This window comes from Epinephelus fuscoguttatus, linkage group LG22 (genome assembly GCF_011397635.1).
Source record: "Epinephelus fuscoguttatus linkage group LG22, E.fuscoguttatus.final_Chr_v1".
Classification (NCBI taxonomy): domain Eukaryota; kingdom Metazoa; phylum Chordata; class Actinopteri; order Perciformes; family Serranidae; genus Epinephelus; species Epinephelus fuscoguttatus.
Genome location: NC_064773.1, coordinates 18,145,026 through 18,164,632, shown reverse-complemented (window position 1 = coordinate 18,164,632; position 19,607 = coordinate 18,145,026). Strand labels below are relative to the sequence as shown.

Here is a 19,607-nt window from a genome sequence, read left to right as displayed (position 1 = left end):
TCATATGAATTACTTTAAATGTATTATGTTGATTTGTTCTGTACACACCAGTGGCGGCTGCTGATCTTTAAAGGAGGGGAAACTCATTTTCGGCCTATATCATAAAATATGTCTGTTTATTTATACGTAAATTCTACCCTCTGGGGCTGTTGCGCGAGGCTAGTGTGACCGCCTGTGAGTGCTTTGGGACAGTTTAGGGGCTCACAGCAGCACTTGCTGCTCATTGGGGACAGTAACTACAGAGCGACAGAAGTCAGAGTCTCCAAACACGAGTACAGTCTCCAATAACACCAGAAAAAGATGCTAGATTTGTTGCTAGTCGTTTTTAACAAAGAAAAAGTCATTGAGAGGATTGGAAAAGTCTCCAGATCAACTCGGAACAACGGAATGAAACTTGAAAAATGCTCCGGTGGTGGTTTATATTTCAAGATCGCTGATTTGCTCATTTCGCTGTCAATCAAAAAGGGATTCAGCCTCAGACAGATCATCCAATCATCATGCAGAGACCCAGCGTCCAGGCCAGCCCACTGCCGCATAGACCCCCAGAGATGCTGAGCGTCCGATGGGCGGGACAAAACCGAGCATTTATCCAATGACTGTCTAGTTTGACTGCAGTGGAACAACCCACTCTATGCTTCCCCATTGAAGTCTTTGGACGCTGAGCTTCCACTGTTTAATGCACTGTGACGCTACGGGAATGAATGAGAAGAAAGTCGCGTCAGTGACCTGTGATAAGTAGCTGATTCTGAACAAAAGTTGAACGCGTTCTAGCGCATATTTAGTCAATGAAATGTAAACACAACAATACATATTTGACCACTTATTTTTTGACATTTTAGGGGAAGCTGAGCTTCCCTTGCAGTCTTAGAGCAATCGCCACTGGTACACACGACATCTATTGCACGTCTGTCCGTCCTAGAAGAGGGATCCCTCCTCAGTTGCTCTTCCTGAGGTTTCTACCATTTTTTTTTTTCCTTGTTAAAGTTTTTTTTGGGGAGTTTTTCCTTATCCGCTGTGAGGGTCCTAAGGACAGAGGGATGTCGTGTGCTGTAAAGCCCTCTGAGGCACACTGTGATTTGTGATACTGGGCTTTATAAATAAAATTGAAATGAAATTGAATTGAATCCTGAGTAAGTTGAAGTGGCTTTGTAGTACAGGCATCTGAGCTTGTAGAAAGTGTAATCATCATCTTCCCCAAACCTTAAGTAAGTATTTTAGTTGTCTAACCTTAGTCATATACTCTGTAAACAGTTAGGACGATTCTACAAGCCTATGACTGACGGGGGACCTCAAAAATATCAGAACATTATTATTATTATTATTGTTATTTAAAAAAAAAACGATTACCTTTAATGTCAACATTAACAGCAAGTGTTATTCAGAGCGTGCTAACTAATACTAACACTTTCTTTTTCTTTTCTTATTGCTGGTACATCCAGAGAGCTTTGGTATTCCTCCCCCCTCTATTTTCATGAAATGGTTCAGTCTTGCTGTTAAACCTGGCGCAGGCGGTAATTGCTAGCTAACAGAGAGAAGTAATGGTGGAGCTAAACTATATGTGTTAGCTTCTAAATTAAAACTCTGGGTACCAAAAACAAAAAGAAACACAGAAAGAGAAAAGAAGAGTTACAGTATACCACCCAATTCTTCACAGAGAAAGGTGGGTCACTGTGTTTGGTAGAAATTAAACTGTTTAATCCATAGTTAGCTAAGCTAGGCTACAATAGCTTCCCTAGCAGTTAAGTTAATATCTTCACAGAAGATTGTGAGTTTTTACATTCTGCTCCTCTTTATTTTATCATTACAGTCCAACTTTAATTAAGATATTCATACTAAATAAGTCGTCTCTGTTCCTGTCTGGTACCAGGTCGAAATACAGATGCAGCTTCATCCTCAGCAGCCCTGTGTCCACATACCTCCCACTATCAATGACCCAGCCCTGCGCCCAACTGAGGAAGGAGGTGAGCAGTATCCTGTCATATTTTGGTTATAATGTTATTACCAGTTGTTAAAGTAGTAGAAATATCACTGTCTAAAAAAAATCCATTACGAGTAAAAGTCCTGGATTCAAAATGGCACTGAAGTAAAAGTTCAGAGGTAATATCTGCAAAATGTGCTGCATACTCTGTGTGCATGTAAGAGTGTTTTAATGATGTCATTAGTCAATGTAGAGCCAATTTTAGATACTTTGTAGTACTGGGTGTTACATGGTATAGTATTGCATCATATCACATAGGGATTGGAATCGCCAAAAGCCCCACGATGTGATATTATCACGATACAAAACTCATCATACAATATTATTGCGATTTAAACCTGTTGTGATATGCCAAGTATTGTGATGTATTGTGACTTACTACCTATTTTCAACTGTAAATTAAGTCCCTAAAGGAAAACTTTGGCAACATCATCAGTTTTATCAAATAAAATAAAGAAGCTAGTCTGTTCATCTAACTTCAGTCATTATTATAGCAGAAAAATGTATCTAGTGGACTGTAAAAGCAACTGATTGTATTATTCTAGTAGGATACCAAAAGTTTAATTTGTATTTATGATATTAATAATTTATATGTATGTGTAAAATATCGATACTTGGTGTCCGTGTGATGATACGCTATTGCCACACAAAAATATTGTGATACTATGCTGCATTGATATTTTCCCCCACCCCTAATATCACAAAAGCAGAACATGTTTAATTAAAAAAAATTACAAAGTTTGTATTAAGTGACATAAATGTAATGGAGTAAAAAGTACAATATAGCAAAGGTAGAGTTATGTAAAGCTTTGAATGGGTTGATTTGGTTCTGGACAGTGGTGTGATGGTAGTCGATGAGGTGTGTACTACTAGGTAGATGGGTAGGTTACTGAGGAGGAAGTGGGTATGCTGGCCGATTTATTCCAGTGGCTTTTTGGCTGATACGTGGGTATACTGTGAATGGACAGAAAAAGAGGTGGGTATACCCCAGATACTTGCTTATATCCTCCACTGCATCACTGGTTGCACAGGATTCATGTGGCCTGTGGTGGTGGGGCTTAAAGTGATATCTTCTCATGGGGCCCAACATCTCTGGCTGTGCCACAACATACAGTATATTTGCCATATCCAGAGTCTTTCCCAAATGCAACCCTACTGTAGTTGCCATTTAAAGATACTGTACAAAGAAAGACATTTTAAAACATTAGCATTGCTCAATATCAGTGTTCTTGTCTGGCTATAGAGACAGAGCAAATGCGCCACACTCTGAAAACCGTGCCCACCAGAGGGGAAAACAATCGGTGTCACACTGTGCAACCAAGGGATGAAATGCTACGAAATGCCTGTAGCTAGCTCCTGTGACATGTTGACCTATGTTATAAAGAATTCTTCCCGCCTTAAACACATGAACAAGCCTCCTGGCTGCAGAAATATGTCATTAATGCAGAGAGCTGCACCTCGCTGCTGCTTGGTGTGTCTTTGGCATGACTTATGTAACAGCCTCAGCTTTGTGAAAGTTACATCCCTGGTGTAATATCCATTTTGTTTTCTTAAAGGCTCAGTTTTTTGGTTGTTTATAAAAAGTTAGCTCTGGGTTCTTTGCCTTGTTAGTGCACCCAACCACACAGCAGCTTTTATGCATTTTTCTGTTGTCTACCAGCAGATGGAAGTGAGGAGAAGGCACCCTCACGCAGTGCTAAGTCAACAGAGAGCGATGAATTGTTTTCCCCTCTGGTGTGGGCGGCATTGATTTGCACTCTGTCTCTGTAAGTCACCCCACAGTAAGTTAGAGCTGCAAAATGATTAAAAAGCCAAAGGAAATCAAAAACGGAGCGCTTGAGAAAATGTGTCATATTGAAGCTCAAATCTCAAGTTAGAAAAGTTGTGCTCTTCTCATTGGTTTCAAATGGGCAGGACTTGATTTTATTTGTTGCTAGGCGACTGTCAATCAAATCTGACCAAACCACAGCCACACAGTGAAGCAGGCCTGCTGAGTTTAAGGGTATTAAACTCTTAATAAATAATATCTATTTAACAGAGATTTTTGCAAAGCTTTAACTTTAATGGTTGCATATTTAATCGTGAATATTTAAGGTCATAGAGAAACACTTAAGATTTGAAACCATGTTTTCAGGCACTTTAAGACGTGCAATACTTGCTGCAGTTGATATGAAAAAAGATAGCTACCTTTCACAACAACAGCAAAAAAAAAAACCTTTCACAATAGCAGGCGTGTGATGAATTACAACCTCAGAGGTCTATTAGTTTCTGGTGCAGTTTCACTTCACTGTTTTCGTCCACAGTCTGACTTGGTGCCCAGACAGGTGACCTTTTTACCTCACGTCATGGCATGAAAGATGCAACCTGCTGCTGTATGAATTCTGTGTAACCTTGCCCCGTAGACAGGACATGCCTAAGTATAGCCGCCTGCAGTGCGATAGGTCAGGAGTCGGCCCGCACGTCAGGAAAAACTGCCCCTGCGATTAAAGCATCCTCGTGTCCTGCTCAAACCTGTGTTTGCATTTCAAGAGGAAAAAGCCTCCTGAATTCATGCAAAGAGTGTGCGGTCAGGAATCACTATATGATGATGTGATGTGACGTTAAGTGAAGCCGGATGGGTTTTAGCAAGCTGAGAGGTGGAAAGAAGCGTTATGGAAAAGGGGGCTGGAGACGTGCTGGCACCTGAGCCTTAAGTGAACTTTCCTGTGCATTCAAACTTCCCGTAGTGACACTCCTGCAGGATACACTGTAATTATAGGATCAGGATTCAGCTCAGATCTGTGCATGCTTCACTAATCAATGTTTGGACATCTATTCTCCCAGTTAATATTTCTAATAATTACATAAAGGACACAACCTGAACCAAGCTTCCTCTAGTTGTCGGGATCACAGTGTCTCTTTTGTGGTTACGTAAAACAGTTGAGTTATAAATTATAGCAGAAACAGACATTGCAAGGTGCTTTTGCTGCTGGTGAGATAGAGATATGGAGCGACAGAGAAACTGCTGTGACTTGCAGCATATTAGTTTGGATGTCAGCACTTTGATTGTAATTAAATACCAAAAACCAGTGCCCTACTTTTGCCCAACTTTGGCAGCAGAGCACATAATCTCCACACCGCCTGGTTGAAGGATGTGATTAATGACATCAGCGTGAAGACAAAACTCTGTGTCATCTATTGTTTTTGTTTGTTTTCCCCCTCCCTCTTCCCCTGTGTGTGAGGCGGGTGGTATGTTTTTTTTTAACGCCCTCCGTCTCAGCTGTGATTTATCTCCCAGTTGTGTGTCTTTGGCACGATGGTCTAAAATTAATTTCAGGGATGGGATTATTTTTAAAAGAGCTGGAAATACGTGAGTAACACAAACCGGAAAAAGGGGATTGCAGTGATACTTGGTTCTTTATTTTTTCATGTGTTTTCCAACACAATTAGTCTTTTTCCTCCCGCCTGGCTGCTGTTATCATTCAGAAATTATACTTAAAGAGACACTTTGCCAATTTTCAACCACAGCCAAATCATAACAATGTGGGTAGTGTGTGAAAATGAAGTGTGGTAAAATTCTCTCCAGCTTACCAGCACCCAGATGTCTGTGCTCATCTCCCAGCAAAAACGCTTTAGGGCTGTTGCTTGAGGCTCAAACTGCAGACTGGCATTTTTGTACGCCCGCCACCACGGACACAAAGAGTATAGAAGTGGATCGGCAGAGAGACCCGCCCCTCCCTTCTGTCTCAAAGTCAGGTCAAACAAAATGTTGATCAAATATAGATTAAAGTTCTGCTACTGTTTTGCCTATTTCTCACCTAAAATGTCTTCAGAAACATATTTTAGTGTACTGTTTGGCTGTAATACAAGAATTTCTCATTTTGTTTCCTGTATTGTAAAAACCGATGCTGGAGGTGCAGAGATCAAATGGTAAAACTAAGCAGTGCTGATCAAATATGAACCAAGATTCTGTTACTGCGTCACCTATTTCTTGCCCTTAAGGTTTTCAGAAACATATTTTAATGCACTGTTTGGCTGTAGTATGAAAATCTGTCAACAGGAAGTGGCCCCATACTTGTTGTTTTATTATTAAGAGCCTCAGATTAAATGGTAAAACTCGGCAGCAGAGCTCAGATTCCCTGCCCAAGCCTGATTGGGCACGACCCGACCCACTGGGGTTTTAGCCAGGCTGAGTTGTAATTTGTCATTATTTTCACCCTGGACTTGAATTGGGTCGAGTTCTTGCAAATTTACCAGTGTTTTCCGGCTGTTGTTATTTTATGAAACTGGCAGTTCTCGTGCTAAATGGCAGGAGTTTTCATTGGACTGAATCAAGAGGGAAAGAGAGAAAAAGGGGGAACTTTGACTGAGAAACAGGAAGTTTGCAGTGCTTGCTTTTGCCTTCGCAGCAGTGGGAGGGATGTGTGTAACATGCAGCGAGGAAAGGTGACCATCATCTGTGTGCTGCATTGGCTGCAGATGCACAGAGGGGAATGATGCGCGAGACGGCAGACTACTCAAACAACAGGAAGAGAAGAAGATGTGGTGCGAGGACACATGTCAACCCTTAGCTTGTGATAAATGTGATAAATGATACATGTATGTATATTTTACATAAGAAATTAGGGTTTTCAAGGGTGCCCACTTGCTCACCTGGTGGAGTGAGTGCCCCATGCATGGGCTTGGATTCCAGCCTGCGTCCCCTTGCTGCATGGCGTCCTGTCTCTCTTTCCCCCTACTGAGCTAACAGCTGTCCTATCAATTAAAGGCAAAAAAGCCTTAAAAATATCTTTAAAAACAGGAGGGTTTTCAATCAGGCTTGGGCCAGAAACTGTGCTGGTTCATGTAGGGTCTGGCGTGATTTTTGGGCTTGATCAGAGCTCTGCTGAACAGTGTTGATCAAATATAAATCAACATTCTTCAGAAACATATTGTAGCTTCCTGTTTAACTGTAGTTCAAGATTGTTTGTCACCTGCCAGCTGCCATATTGTTTCCTTTGAAAAAACATCGAAGCTCACGTTACATCTCCCATCAGCGGAAGTGTTAGTTGGTCCAGTGTGGTGCAATGAATTCTGGTAGTTGTAGGTTTTATGCAAATATCACAGCCCTTTTCCTCTGCTTCCTCTGATCGTGTAGCACCATTTCAGATGCATTTGCATATTTCTCCTGCATAGACAACCCAGTTTTATGAAAAGACGAGTGAAATACTTCCTTAATCTCATCAGGCTAAATAAAGGTTGAGTAAAGCGAAATCTGCGATGCAGTGTCAGTGCGTTTGACAATGAATTTCCACCACCAAATTTGCAGACATTGTTCTGTTTCGTGATGTTCTGATGTCAGCAGATACGGCGGCTTTATGCTTAACGGTGTGTTTGTGGCATCCTTGTTATTTATGCTGTTTGCTCTCTACAGTTGCTGGTGTGTGTCCTGCCAGCTTCTACCTGTCCTACTTTACCGTCTCCTTCAAAATTGTGACTGTATTACTATGTTGTCAGAGAGACCTCTTGTGTCCCTGATTAGTTTGACATTTTTAAATGCAATTATTACAAATAACAATTAATTAAAATCACAGTACATTACAAGTAACTCAAAACTGTACCTAATTGTACTTGTTACTCTGCACCATTGTCTTAAATGAATAAAGTTGGGTGCAGAGGAGCTCTTTGTAAAGTCCTGAAGTAAACCATGACGAACATTTCATCTGACAACAAAGAAAAGCAACTTTGTTTGTTTCTGCATAATTACCTGAGATCAAACTCATTTGTAATCTTAATTTCTCACAACAGAAAACAAACAGTGACTTTAAGAGAAGCATGTACCGTCTGCTTGTTCGTTATTAAAGTCTGTGATTTCCTTGTGAAGCAGAAAAACAGCACACTGAGGACAAAACAAGGACACACTGCCAAGGAAAGGCATTTTTTGGGAGCCATAAATTTTGGCGTTTCACTCATATAGTAGAGGCTGCCAGTCTTCTTGCCGATGGCCTTGTTTGTTTGTGGTTTTGTGTTGGTGTCTCTATTATTATTTATTGATGCAGAATTGCATCAGAAACCACGGACAGCCGGCTCCTTCCTAAATTGATAAGCCCAACCAGCTTGATAAATATTGTAATCAGTGATTGGGAAACCTGCTCCAGACAGCAACACTGACGGTGATTGATTCCAAAGAGTTGATTTGCTTGTTTTTGAGCTTTTACGCCCGAGGCTTATTTCATAGTCAGGCTGACAGTTGTGCAGCACAGAGTCTGCCCATAAACCAAAAAATATCCCCCTCAGCACTGACAAGAGTCCACAACTTTGGCCTCCCACTCACTGTCAATAAAGCCGGAGAGCCTGTGTGTGTGATGACGGCACATTTCGGAGCCTCTTCATCTTAACTCAACTGTCCAAAATCACATGAGAATCCTCCTTCAGGGTGGCTTTGAAAACCAGTGCTGTTGCTGCAACAGAGACATTTTCAGACCTCTATCAAATTTAGCATTTAGCATTGTATAATTTTCTCTCCCTAAATGATAGAGATTAGGAAACGCGAAGGCGGTCTGTAAAGTTGAAGACAAAAGACACCGAGCTGTCCTTTCTATCTCACACAAAAGCGAAATCACCTCAATAAAACTTGCTCTCTCCTCCTTTGAAGCCAGCCTCTATAAATAACTTCCCAGTGGTATTACATGGTGGGACTGCAGAGAAAACCGAGCTAAGAGTGCCCTCTACGTGCAGGCTGGAGCTCTGTGCCTGCAAATGTGGCACACAGTCATGCTGAAATGCTCAAGATATGCACTGAATATACAGACACAGATATTGAGCTGTAGCTGCCTCTGCACAGGATGATCGGTAAAACATTTTCCCCATTACCTTCCCCTTAAGCAGTGGGATCTTTTTTTTCCCCATATGGACTCAATATTAAGAGCGTCTAAGGTGAAAGTCAGACGGAAAGCTTCACGCTCCCGGTGCCCTCTCTAAGTGCAGTGTCATCAGAAGTTAAGTGGGAAGGCAGGCCAGATCAAAGCAGCAAAGCAGATCTTCACTGTCTGACTTCATCTCTGCTAAAGCCCGAGAAACCTTGTCACAACCTCAGATGCTCAAAAAAACGATTTTCCTTCCGGACTCATTATTCCCTCCAGCGCCGGATGATGCTACACACAGCAGTCACGCTTGTGTAACCCAAATCAAAGCGCTCCGTTTGAAGACTTGTTTGGTTAATAAGTCCATTACAGAGCTATAAAAACTGCAATTAGTTGGAAAATCTAGAGTCAGTGTCGAAAATCCCAGCTGATTTTCTCCAGTCAGATTATGCAAAGGCAGGGTTTGTCACCTGCAGTTACTGATACACTGAATACATTAACAGTCACAACACGTTATGTGGCTACATCAACATACACTCAGGCATGTACTATATGTACATGAACATATGTGGACTTAGAAGGTTGCATGTTTATAAGAATACTTCACCCCACCAGTGATCATTTGTATATCAGGTAGTCTCCTCATGTTACGTTGAATTCATGAGGAACACTTTGTTTTTCTTACATGCCTCTACGGCGAACGTAAATATCCAAAAACAGAGAAAATCCTTTATGAATTTAAGTCATTAGCGTTTACAAACTCACACGCAGCCTGTGCAGTATAATCCAAATCTCATTTATCCAGTGGTATGCTCACTACTTCCCAAAAAGACAGCTCGTTCTGACGCAGAACTGAACTGAAAGTTACCAACTTATCCATGCACTCTTCAATGCCAGACTCCAGCTTCTGTAAAGCTCTGTTAAGTTTTTATAACCATTCTCAGTGTTGTAACAATATTTAGTCTTGATCTGTGTCTCAGAATATGCTTTATGTCCTTAAATTTGAGGTAATTGGGCCTGAAAAGTCCTTGTAAATCCTTGAATTTGACATTTAATATTGTTTGGGAACCCTTGACTCAATATATAAAACTGTACAATTTGTGTGAGTTTGTAAATGAATGTTTTTACATAGTTTTACTGTTATTAAACAAGGTCCCCTATGACTTCAATTCATCAAAAAATGTCTCCATTTTAGGATTCTTCATTCACCATGGAGGCATGCAAGAAAAATTTACACGTGCAAGTTTTCTTCATGAATTCAAGGTAATGCTGGGTGAGTAACTAATGTATTCCTCTAAGTTTAGATAAAACCAGTTTTAAGTTATATTTTTGTACAGTATAGTATTTTAAATATTGGTGCTTTACACAAAACAGATATGACAGAAGTGAAGCAACCACAAAAGACCAAAAGAATTTTTAATGACACAGTTAAGCAGAAGAAGATCAAATGTTTTCAAAGCCATAAAAAAAAGGAATCATCTTGTCAAGGCCATTTCTAAAATTGTCAATTCATGTGTCGTGACTGACTTTTCTCAGCCTGATAAATCTCTGGCAAAGCGTGCAAAAAAAAGTGTCCCTAGCTGACACAAAGTAGCAGTCATGTATAAAAAAGCAACAACACTGTGAATAGGAAATACCTCGTTAGGCTAAATAAGTGAATAGAAACACAGCTTCTTTGCTAACATTTCTTGGCTTGAGATCAGAAAATGTGTAGCTGTCTATCGTTAAAAACATCATAGTATAGCAGGGTTTTTTTCTCTGTAACATTAAACATTCATTGCTAAATAAGATACAATAAAAGTTGAAGTTAAAACAACATACATTACCATTTCATAAGAGCTTAACATTCATGCACTTAGATTTGACTTACAGTAGAGAATAGCACTCAGAAAAACAAAAAATACAGAAGTCTCTTGTGTATAAAATCACTTAAAATGTTGTTATTTTGTTAATATGTTCCTTAAGTGTCAGACATTTTTGCTTCTATATCCCCACGTATTGTCAAAAATATGTTATTTGACCCTTCGATCTGCTCTACTGTCCACATTTTGCTGTCAGATGTGGAAAGTTTTACACAACCTCAAGCGACGCTGATCAATTTTTATATATCAGTGGATCAAATTGACTGTGTTTACTGTGACAGGTTATAAAAAAATAAACGATTATCACCTAATCCTGAAGTGCCCCTTGAGCTTTACAAAGCGTTTTAGTGTCTTTCAGCTCATGGTTTTGGTTGCCTGGCCTTTATTTATTTTTACTGCTGTCATCAGCATCATTTGTTGCAGCAGGCAGCTGTATTCATTGAGAAACACTAATAAACCCACTTTCTGCTGCCTGTGAAGTACCAAACAGCAGACAGACAAAATTAGAGACTGGCTGGTGAGCACAGTGAAGCATTTAGCAGCTTAGGAACTGCTTAATTTATTTCCCTCGAAGTTGGTGGAGACCAAAAGAGTGGTAAATAAAGAGTTAATGTTGCACCTAAGGTCTCCAACAATCAGAAACATGACAGGCTAATGTGTCTCTTGGAGTCAGCAGTCAACCAGTGACGATAAAAAACAGTCAGTAAGGGTGCATCTGCCCTGTTTTGTTCGGTTAAATCTAACTCAAGTTCGTTTGCCCCCTAAGTTCAGTTTGTTTGGGCAGGTGTGAACACAACAATCACAACCGAGACCTTCTTGAAGAGGTGGCCTTGGTCCGGTTACAAACAAACTCCGGTGTGGTTCGTCTGTGGTGAGAACATGTTCCAACCTCGATTTGAACCAACTGCAGTCACAAGACACATTGTTTGGGTTAAACATGAGCATGTTACAGTCCTGGAGGATTATTAATGTGCACCTCCTCCTGTACTGCCTTAATATGCACATTCAGCACATCCAACGCATCAAAACACTGTTTTCTAGTTGGAGCCGCGCCTCGTTTTCAAACTGTATGGTTTGACTAAAATGAACAATGACAGCAATATAGTCCACGATGAGCAGCGCTAAAATCAACCTGCGTAGTTGTCCCTCCATTGTGACATTAGAAAGTGTCACATTTATCTTGCAAGTGCACTCTTCTTCAACATTTTATTTACTTCCTGGATTTTTCCCTGCATAGAAATTCTGACCAATCAAGAGCAGCTTTTTCACAGGCATTTGATCTGGTCCGCTTGTAAATGCTGCTGTGAGAACACAAACCATCTCTAGGTGATTATGCAACTTTGAAACAAAATTAGTCCCTGATTCGGACCAAAGCAAGACAACTCTAGGTCTGAAAGCACCCTAAAACTGGTTTTCAACAATGAGAGGTTTTTTAAGCATACAGTCATAAATGTGCACACAAAATATCAGGCTGATTGGTCCAGTAGTTTGTGAGATTAGCTGCTGACAGAAGGATACACACACTCACACATGCATGCATGCATACGCTCACACTTACTGCTTGAAGGGAAAATAATGCAGGTTTAATAAATTTGTCTTCAAAAAAAGTGTTTGTATCTTTAATTTTGATGCCAAAACAGACACATTTTAGAAGAAATATCTGCTACAGCTCATATTTTTCAAAATTTCAACATTTTGCTGGGCTGGTGTTGTAATGTGAAAAATTTCTAGTAAAAATCAGACAATCATTCCTTCAAGATCAGGATTATGTCTTTTTAAAGTGTCTTCCTGACACTGAGCTGCAGCGAGATCCAGTCAGTAAGTGGCAGAACACTCGCAGGAGAATGAACAGCCAGTTCTTCACTCCACAACCTGGCGCTGGAGCAGACAGATGTGCTGATATGCCATCTATAGCCGCAGGCCTTTTCTGACTTCTAAAGGCTTCCGCTGTCAAAGTGGGGCGCCTGGGAGTGCATGACACAAAAGTTAAATGAAGGTTAAATGGAAGCACTTCAAAGTGGGAGATCTCTACAGAAAAATAACGCAGTAAAGGTTAATGTGTGTCTTGTTGAGACACCAGAGCAGCTTGTAGCTTTTGGGCATGACGGTTTGAGGTCCAGTTCGGGTCAGAACGCCTTGGGGCCACCGTTTATTGGTTTCATTCACAGAGTCGATGTGTGCAGTGCGATAACAGGGTTTTAAACTGATGCTTGGGGAGCAGTTTTCTTCCAGGTCAGATTTTCCTCTGTTATAGCTTCAGTACATATTCTGTAATACTAGAGGCAGACAATATTGGCTTTGTACCTGTTGGATATGAGCCAGTTGGAGTCGTGATTGCTGATACAAAGAAACTTGCTGGAAATGCTGCAGAATGCTTCATATTCTCAATTTTTTCTTTCTTTTTAGCCGTTTCCAACTGCTGCTGGCTGTAGCCTCATATTCAACTGACAGACAAGAGAATGGTACCAATCTTCTCCATCCAACTCTTGGAAAGAAAGCAAGCTGACATGTTAAAGGTAAAACTGCTAAAACTACAATCTGTTGCAGGTCAATGACGTGCACCGATGTGCTGTTGGAACAATAATTAGATGTGACAGACGTAAAAAACAACAAAAAAAAGCAACAAAAAACCAAAACCAAATCAAAGGCTAGAAATGTTTGAAAAGTGTCCAAGCACATCTAAAGGCAAAATTGTTTACAGCTGTCCATAGCTGAATGGCTTTTAAAGGTTTTGAATGATAACTGTGATATCTTCGTGCAGCCTTTGAAAACATCGATCACAGTATACTTTTACATAGACTAGAAAACTGGCTTGGTTTTCCTGAAACAGTTTTAAAATGGCTGACATTTTAATTGAAGGGTAGGGATTATTTTTCGCTAATGGCAACCACAGTTAAAAATGTATGCCCCTGACCTGTGGTGTCCCTCAAGGGTCAATTCTCGGCCTGCTTCTGTTTAACCTGTACTTGCTTTCTGTTGACTACATTCATCAACACAACAACCTAGTTGCTGATGACACCCAAATTTACTTTTTTAGCTCTCTCATCCAGTGGCTGTGGTCCTACAGAGGCATTATGCAAATGCATTGTGCAAATAAGCGATTGGATGCCTTAAAATTTCTTGCAGTTAAACCATAGACTGGATAAAGATTATGGACATAGCCACCATGACATCACCCGTTGGTTTGTGGATTCTTGTTTTGAAGCCTCAGGTTTTGCATTTTGGCAGCCACTGTCTTGCATTTTTTTGAGCCAGAAGTGACCAGGTTGAAGCTAACACTGACACTAACGCTAGCTGCTAGCCTGGTTAGCATGCTGCATTTACAGCTATAGACTAGTTAACTGTGATAATGCAAATTTAATGCTAGTTTTTGCTGCCGAAAGACACGCTTAAAAACATTCAAATAAAATATACTTACAAAAAGGAACATCCCAGACCCCCAGAGGGTCTTCTAGTACGACCAAACTCTGAACAAGGCTTTTTTTAGGAGACTAAAGCTTTACAATTAATTCTCATGAACTGAAAAGACACTAAAATAGTGGTAGATACAGCTACAACATTGTCGCCATGGTAGTAACTTGTCAATGGATGGCACTCACCTTTAGCTCAATGGTCAGCCCTTAATTATGAGTAACTTTAAGCCTTAATAGCATTTAAACAGGTGAGCTGTATAAAATTTCTTCCCCATACAGTTGTCATGAACGGGGAAATTAGCTGTAGCAACCAAAACCATTTTTGCTCCAGGCTATAAACATGTTTATTTCTGCTGTAAATTTGAGCATTTTAACATGGGGGTCTTTGGGGAATGATTTACTCTTGGAGCCAGCCTCAAGTGGCTTTTCGAGGAAGTGCAGTTTTTGTGCAGCTTATTTTTCAGCCCTGGTGGTTGCAGATTGAGGCCTCGTTTATACGACAATGATTTCAACTGAAAACGGTAAACTTTAGTTGCGTTTTGGCCGATCGTGTACACAACAGCGGTGTTTTGGGTGCCTGAAAACGCAACGATTTGAAAACGGGTTCCAGAGTGCAACTTTTCGGAAACGGCAGCGTCTCCGTTGTCATGTAAACTTGCAATATGCAGTTCCTCTGAAAACGGAGACTTTTCGCACATGCGCATTACAGTTCCAGTCACTAGGCAAGCCGACCGTCACGACAACAATGCCGAGCTCTGTTTGTGCTGCTCACCCTGTTGATTTGAAGTGAAGTGTAGATCTGTTACTGTAGCAACTCCACCTCGTCATCCATCCAGACAAAGTTATCTGTGCACGCTTTCACCATTGTGTCTTCTTTGTTTTGGTTTGTAATCACCGTGTTGTAGAGGAAGGCGCTTCAGCGCAGGCACATGGCGTCATGTCGTGGTGTTGCTTTGCAAATTTACACTGCCACCCATTGGCCTGGCATGCATACTACAGTGTTTCCAGTAGATTTTGTGGCTCCGTGTGAACGGGGATCGTTTCAATAACGTCGTCATATAAACGCATGAGTTTTTTAAAACACAAAGGACAGACTTTTCTGTTTTTAGAGAAACCATTGTCGTCTTAACATGGCCTGAATCAAACAAAGAAAAAACAGAGGTCATTTATTGGCAACAAAGATTAGAGCCTGAGGGTTGCTGCTCGCCTCAAAAACAAGGCACTAAACACAAGAGGTTGAGAACCTCAATGTTTTAATTGACTCCAACTTAACTTTTAGCAGTCATGTAAAAACAAAATCAGTATTTTATCATCTTAAAACAGTTAAAGTCAGGGACTCTATGACAAAACAAGATTTGGAAAAGCCAATTTATACTTTTATCTCCAGCAAACTGGTTATTGCAATAGACATATGACAGGACTTCCTAAAAATATCAGGCACCTGCAACATATTTAATATAAAGGGGTTCTGACCAAAACCAAAAGCACAGTCCACGTCACCCTAGTTCTTAAATCGCTACACCAGTCAGCCACAGAATTGATTTTAAAGTCTTATTACTTATTTATAAATCTCTACATGGAGTTGGCCCTAAATACATGACTGACAAGCTCAAGCAATATAACCCTGCGAGCCCTCTTAGATCACTGGGGAGCGGACTACTAGTGGTGCCCAGGGCAAAATCTAAGCAAGTAGAAGTGGCTTTTAGACGTTATGCAGCACAGCGATGGAGCCAAATTCCTGATGGTCTTAGAAATGCCTCAACCACTGCTGTGTGAGAATTTTCTAGGTTTTGGGATTCTTTATATACCCGAGGCATGCAAAAGAAACACAGCTGTCTTCACTAATTTAACGTAACATAGGGTGATTAAGCGATATACAAAGGTCACTTGGGGGCAGAAGTATTCTTAAGCTGCTAGTCTGGGGATGTCAGTGGAGAATGTTTTTGACCAGTTATGCATGACAGTCTACAGGTTGATTTTTTTTACTCCTCAGTTTACTGCTCTGTGCACCACCCAGGTCTGGTGAGAGCTCACGTAAGCAAATGATACTGTTTATTCAGCGATCAGGCCTACGACTTGTAATGCTGTCCCAGTCCAACATGCTGTTTGGCCCACTCTTGTTCTGTCCCCACAGGTCGCCCTGGTGAGTAAGGAGCTCAATTTTAAGCCACAACCCTCCCTCTAACATTATGTCAGCAAGGCTAGAAGTGCTAGCGTACATAACAGTGCTAAAGGGGTTTTGCAGCTCAAAATGAAACCACCAACTCACCCTGGCTACCTGAAGGGACATCGAAGGGTGGTCACATTGTACCGCACCAACACTGTATCATCACTGGGATGGCATTACTAGCTGAACACCCAACCCAGGTGGTGTGCACTGTAGTCCAAAGCAGAGGGGCTAAGGTTTGCTAGCTAGTGGAGACTGGAGGGTGGGCTGTGAGCAGTTGTTCAGGACGCAGATTTGAAAATCCTAGGATGGTGAAGGAATGGTCTGCCTTACTCTGCCTCTGACTGGCTTTTCTGACATTCTTGCCCTTAACCTTAACCAATGCCACTCCCCTTGCCCAAAGCTAAGCAATCCAACCAACAAAGGCAGCACACACTAGTCAATCACAGGGAGAGTAGGGCGGGTCATTCCTTCACCATCCTAGGATTCGCAAATTTACGGGATGGAGTGAGTGCTAAAACCTGGAAATTAGTTCGCATTTCAGCACTCCTGGTTCCCTTGTCTCAAAGTCAACTTTGAAGCCTTTATGTGCCTTTAAAAATATGGTTGCTAACAAGTGGCTAAATGAGACGACATCACACACCGAACTGTGCCCAACACGGCTGTACAGTCTTGTTATGGTGGTGACGCTGAAGTCATGCGACTGTGGTGTAGTATGTTTATAGTCTAACATTAGCTGTTTACTTCTGGTGATTGGATTTACACTTCAAAAATCATAAAAGTGGTGTTCATTTGTGAAGATTATCTGGCTGAACGAAATGTGTAAGAATCATAAACCTCTCTTTGCCTCTCTTTGAGTTTATTTTCAGCAGTCATCCAAAATCCAATGGAAAAATCCCACTGGCTTCTGATTGAGGAAACACTGATGATGTTAACTTCGATATTGGCCTATAAATAAATGTCATCCCTGCAGCACTCAATAGCCCCGTTTCATATTTATACCGCCCGTGTAAAAGAAAAAGAGTGAGTAAAAGAAATCAGAGGAAGAATAGCTACTGGAAGCAGGTAGATGTAAAGCAATCAGCAGCTAAACGCCCTATCAAAAGAATAGTAACATGCGTCCCTTCAGTATTTAACTTATTATCACAACATTGTTAGTGAAGTGCGGTTGGCCTGTATGCCAATGCGACAGCTAATTGCCAACCGCCAGGACTCAAAGGCAGCCGACCCGAAACTCCGCAGCATTACAGGGAATAGAGTTTGACACTGTTTTGAAGGTCAACTTCTTCTGCATTCAAACCCCAACAGATCCCCAAGCCCCCTCCACCCCCCTGGGGTGCCCGGTCCTGCTGAAACGCCTATCACAGGAAACTGGAGAGGCTTATTGTTCTCTCCTCTCCTGTTGACCCTTACCGCCCCATTAAAATCTAGCCTGAAACTCTGCCTGAGGGTCTCCAGCCATCATCGGCACATGCAGCCTCGCCAAAGCATCGCATACTAATGAGAGAAAAGAGGAGGGGGGTTCAGAGCAGTGGTGGGCTCCGGGTTTGCATCTTTAAAGTGTGGGCTGGGATTGGTTACCGGGCAGAATTAATGAGAGGCTTGTGCTTGGTTATTAGTGGGTTGGAAGCAGGAAGAGAGCAGGAGGAGTTGCACTTTGAGCGTAATGAGAGCCGCTGGTCCCGGCCAGGTGATCTCGTGTGTAGACTGTTAATGGGAATACACACACACAGATATTTTTGTGCTGACATGCTAAAAGATTATTACCACTATCATGGAGGTTCTGTTTTCAGCTGGTGGTTTGGTGGTTTCTCTGTCAGCAGGATTTCAGTGTGACGAGAAGCTCAAGCCTTCCATGTATCCATTGTCACCATAGCAACATAGGTCGCACTTTTGACACAGGCACAAGTTATGGCGCATACTGTGACGTCTGCTGCCTATAACTCCGTTTATCTCCGTTTATCTCAGTTTACATGCAAACGCGCAACCAGACTTTTCCAAATCTCCACTCTGGCCAGAGTTTTTAGAAAGACTCGTTTTCAGAGGAGAAATCTCCGTTTGCGTGTAAACGAAGGGCACAAACGAAGGAAGATGTCTCCGTTTATCAAAATCACTGTGTACGTGTAAACGGCCTGTAAGTGTAGAATTTGAAGTTTGGTTTGGTTTGGTTGTTGCTCTGAAATGCATTGTCAGCTGTGAGACCTTATATACACAGGTGCGTGTGTGCTTTTCCAAACGATGTCCAATTAGTCCAATTTACCACAGGTGGACTCCAATCAAGGTGCAGAAACATCTCAGGGATGATCAAGAGAAATGGGATGCACCTGAGCTAAATTTCAACTGTAGTAGCAAAGGGTATGAATGCCTATGTCAATGTGATCTTTCAGTTTTTTTCTTGTTTTGGCTTTGCATTTATTCACTATTAGCATATAAAGTGTGGCTGCCCAGCAAGCATTAAGACATGGAATAACCGTTGTTTGAGCGTCTAATCAAGAGGAACCATTGTGTGTCAAAAAGAGTTCAAAAAGGAAAGTTGTGCTGGCATCCGTGCCGTTACCTGGCCGTCAGCTGGATGTTTTTCCTAAGTGTCCTAGCAACTTCACATGTGATCAGGGACAGCTTGGATAAAGACTTTTGACAAACATCACAGACAAGACAGGGGTATAATTTATGTAGATATACATAAATAGCATAATGGTCTTTCTTATATTTAAAAAATGGGCATCGAGTAATACTAGTCTTTGGACCGTCTGATCACAACCATTTCACAACCAAAAAATAAATTGTCTTTAAAATGTTGTATTAAAAAACAAACAAAGATACATGCATTTGCTTTTTTCATAGCAATAACAGGATCAGTGTTTCCTGGTTTGTTAGCGAGGGTCTGATTGGACCATTATTCGACATGGAATAAAAGTCACCATCTGGCCGTCTGCGTCATAACCGCATAGCAGTTTTTGACATTTGACCGTGACCATTTTTAGCCAGGGACATGCCAATATGCACATTTGAGAAGGTTAAATGACATATTGAAACTTGACATAAAGGGTAATTGCGCTCAAGTACATAAGTAGGAGTTACTCATCTAAGCAGACGTATGGTCTTTAATCAAAGTACTGAATTTCCTTTATCGTAGGACAACTAGAGAGTGACAGGAAAAGAGGGGAGAGGGGAGAGAAGAAGACACACAGCAAAGGGCTGTGGGTCGGGTCTGAACCCGGGTCGCTGCGAAGAACTCAGCCTTTGGGGTGCATGCTCCACCCAGCTAGAGGTCATCCCAAAAAATCCATAGCTGATTTTGTTTGTCATTTAAATTTCCACTTATTTGTAATCTCGCCATTATTAGGCTGTTTTAATAAACCAGCT

At 41.3% G+C, this 19,607-nt stretch overlaps 1 long non-coding RNA gene across 1 annotated transcript; it reads left to right on the top strand.

The window, feature by feature from the left end:
• Positions 1-1,535: 1,535 nt before the first annotated feature.
• Positions 1,536-10,057, top strand: LOC125882586 (uncharacterized). Its single transcript, XR_007448349.1, has 3 exons — positions 1,536-1,660; positions 1,868-1,961; positions 9,995-10,057. It is a non-coding gene; the product is annotated as an uncharacterized LOC125882586 (long non-coding RNA).
• The last annotated feature ends 9,550 nt before the right edge of the window (positions 10,058-19,607 follow it).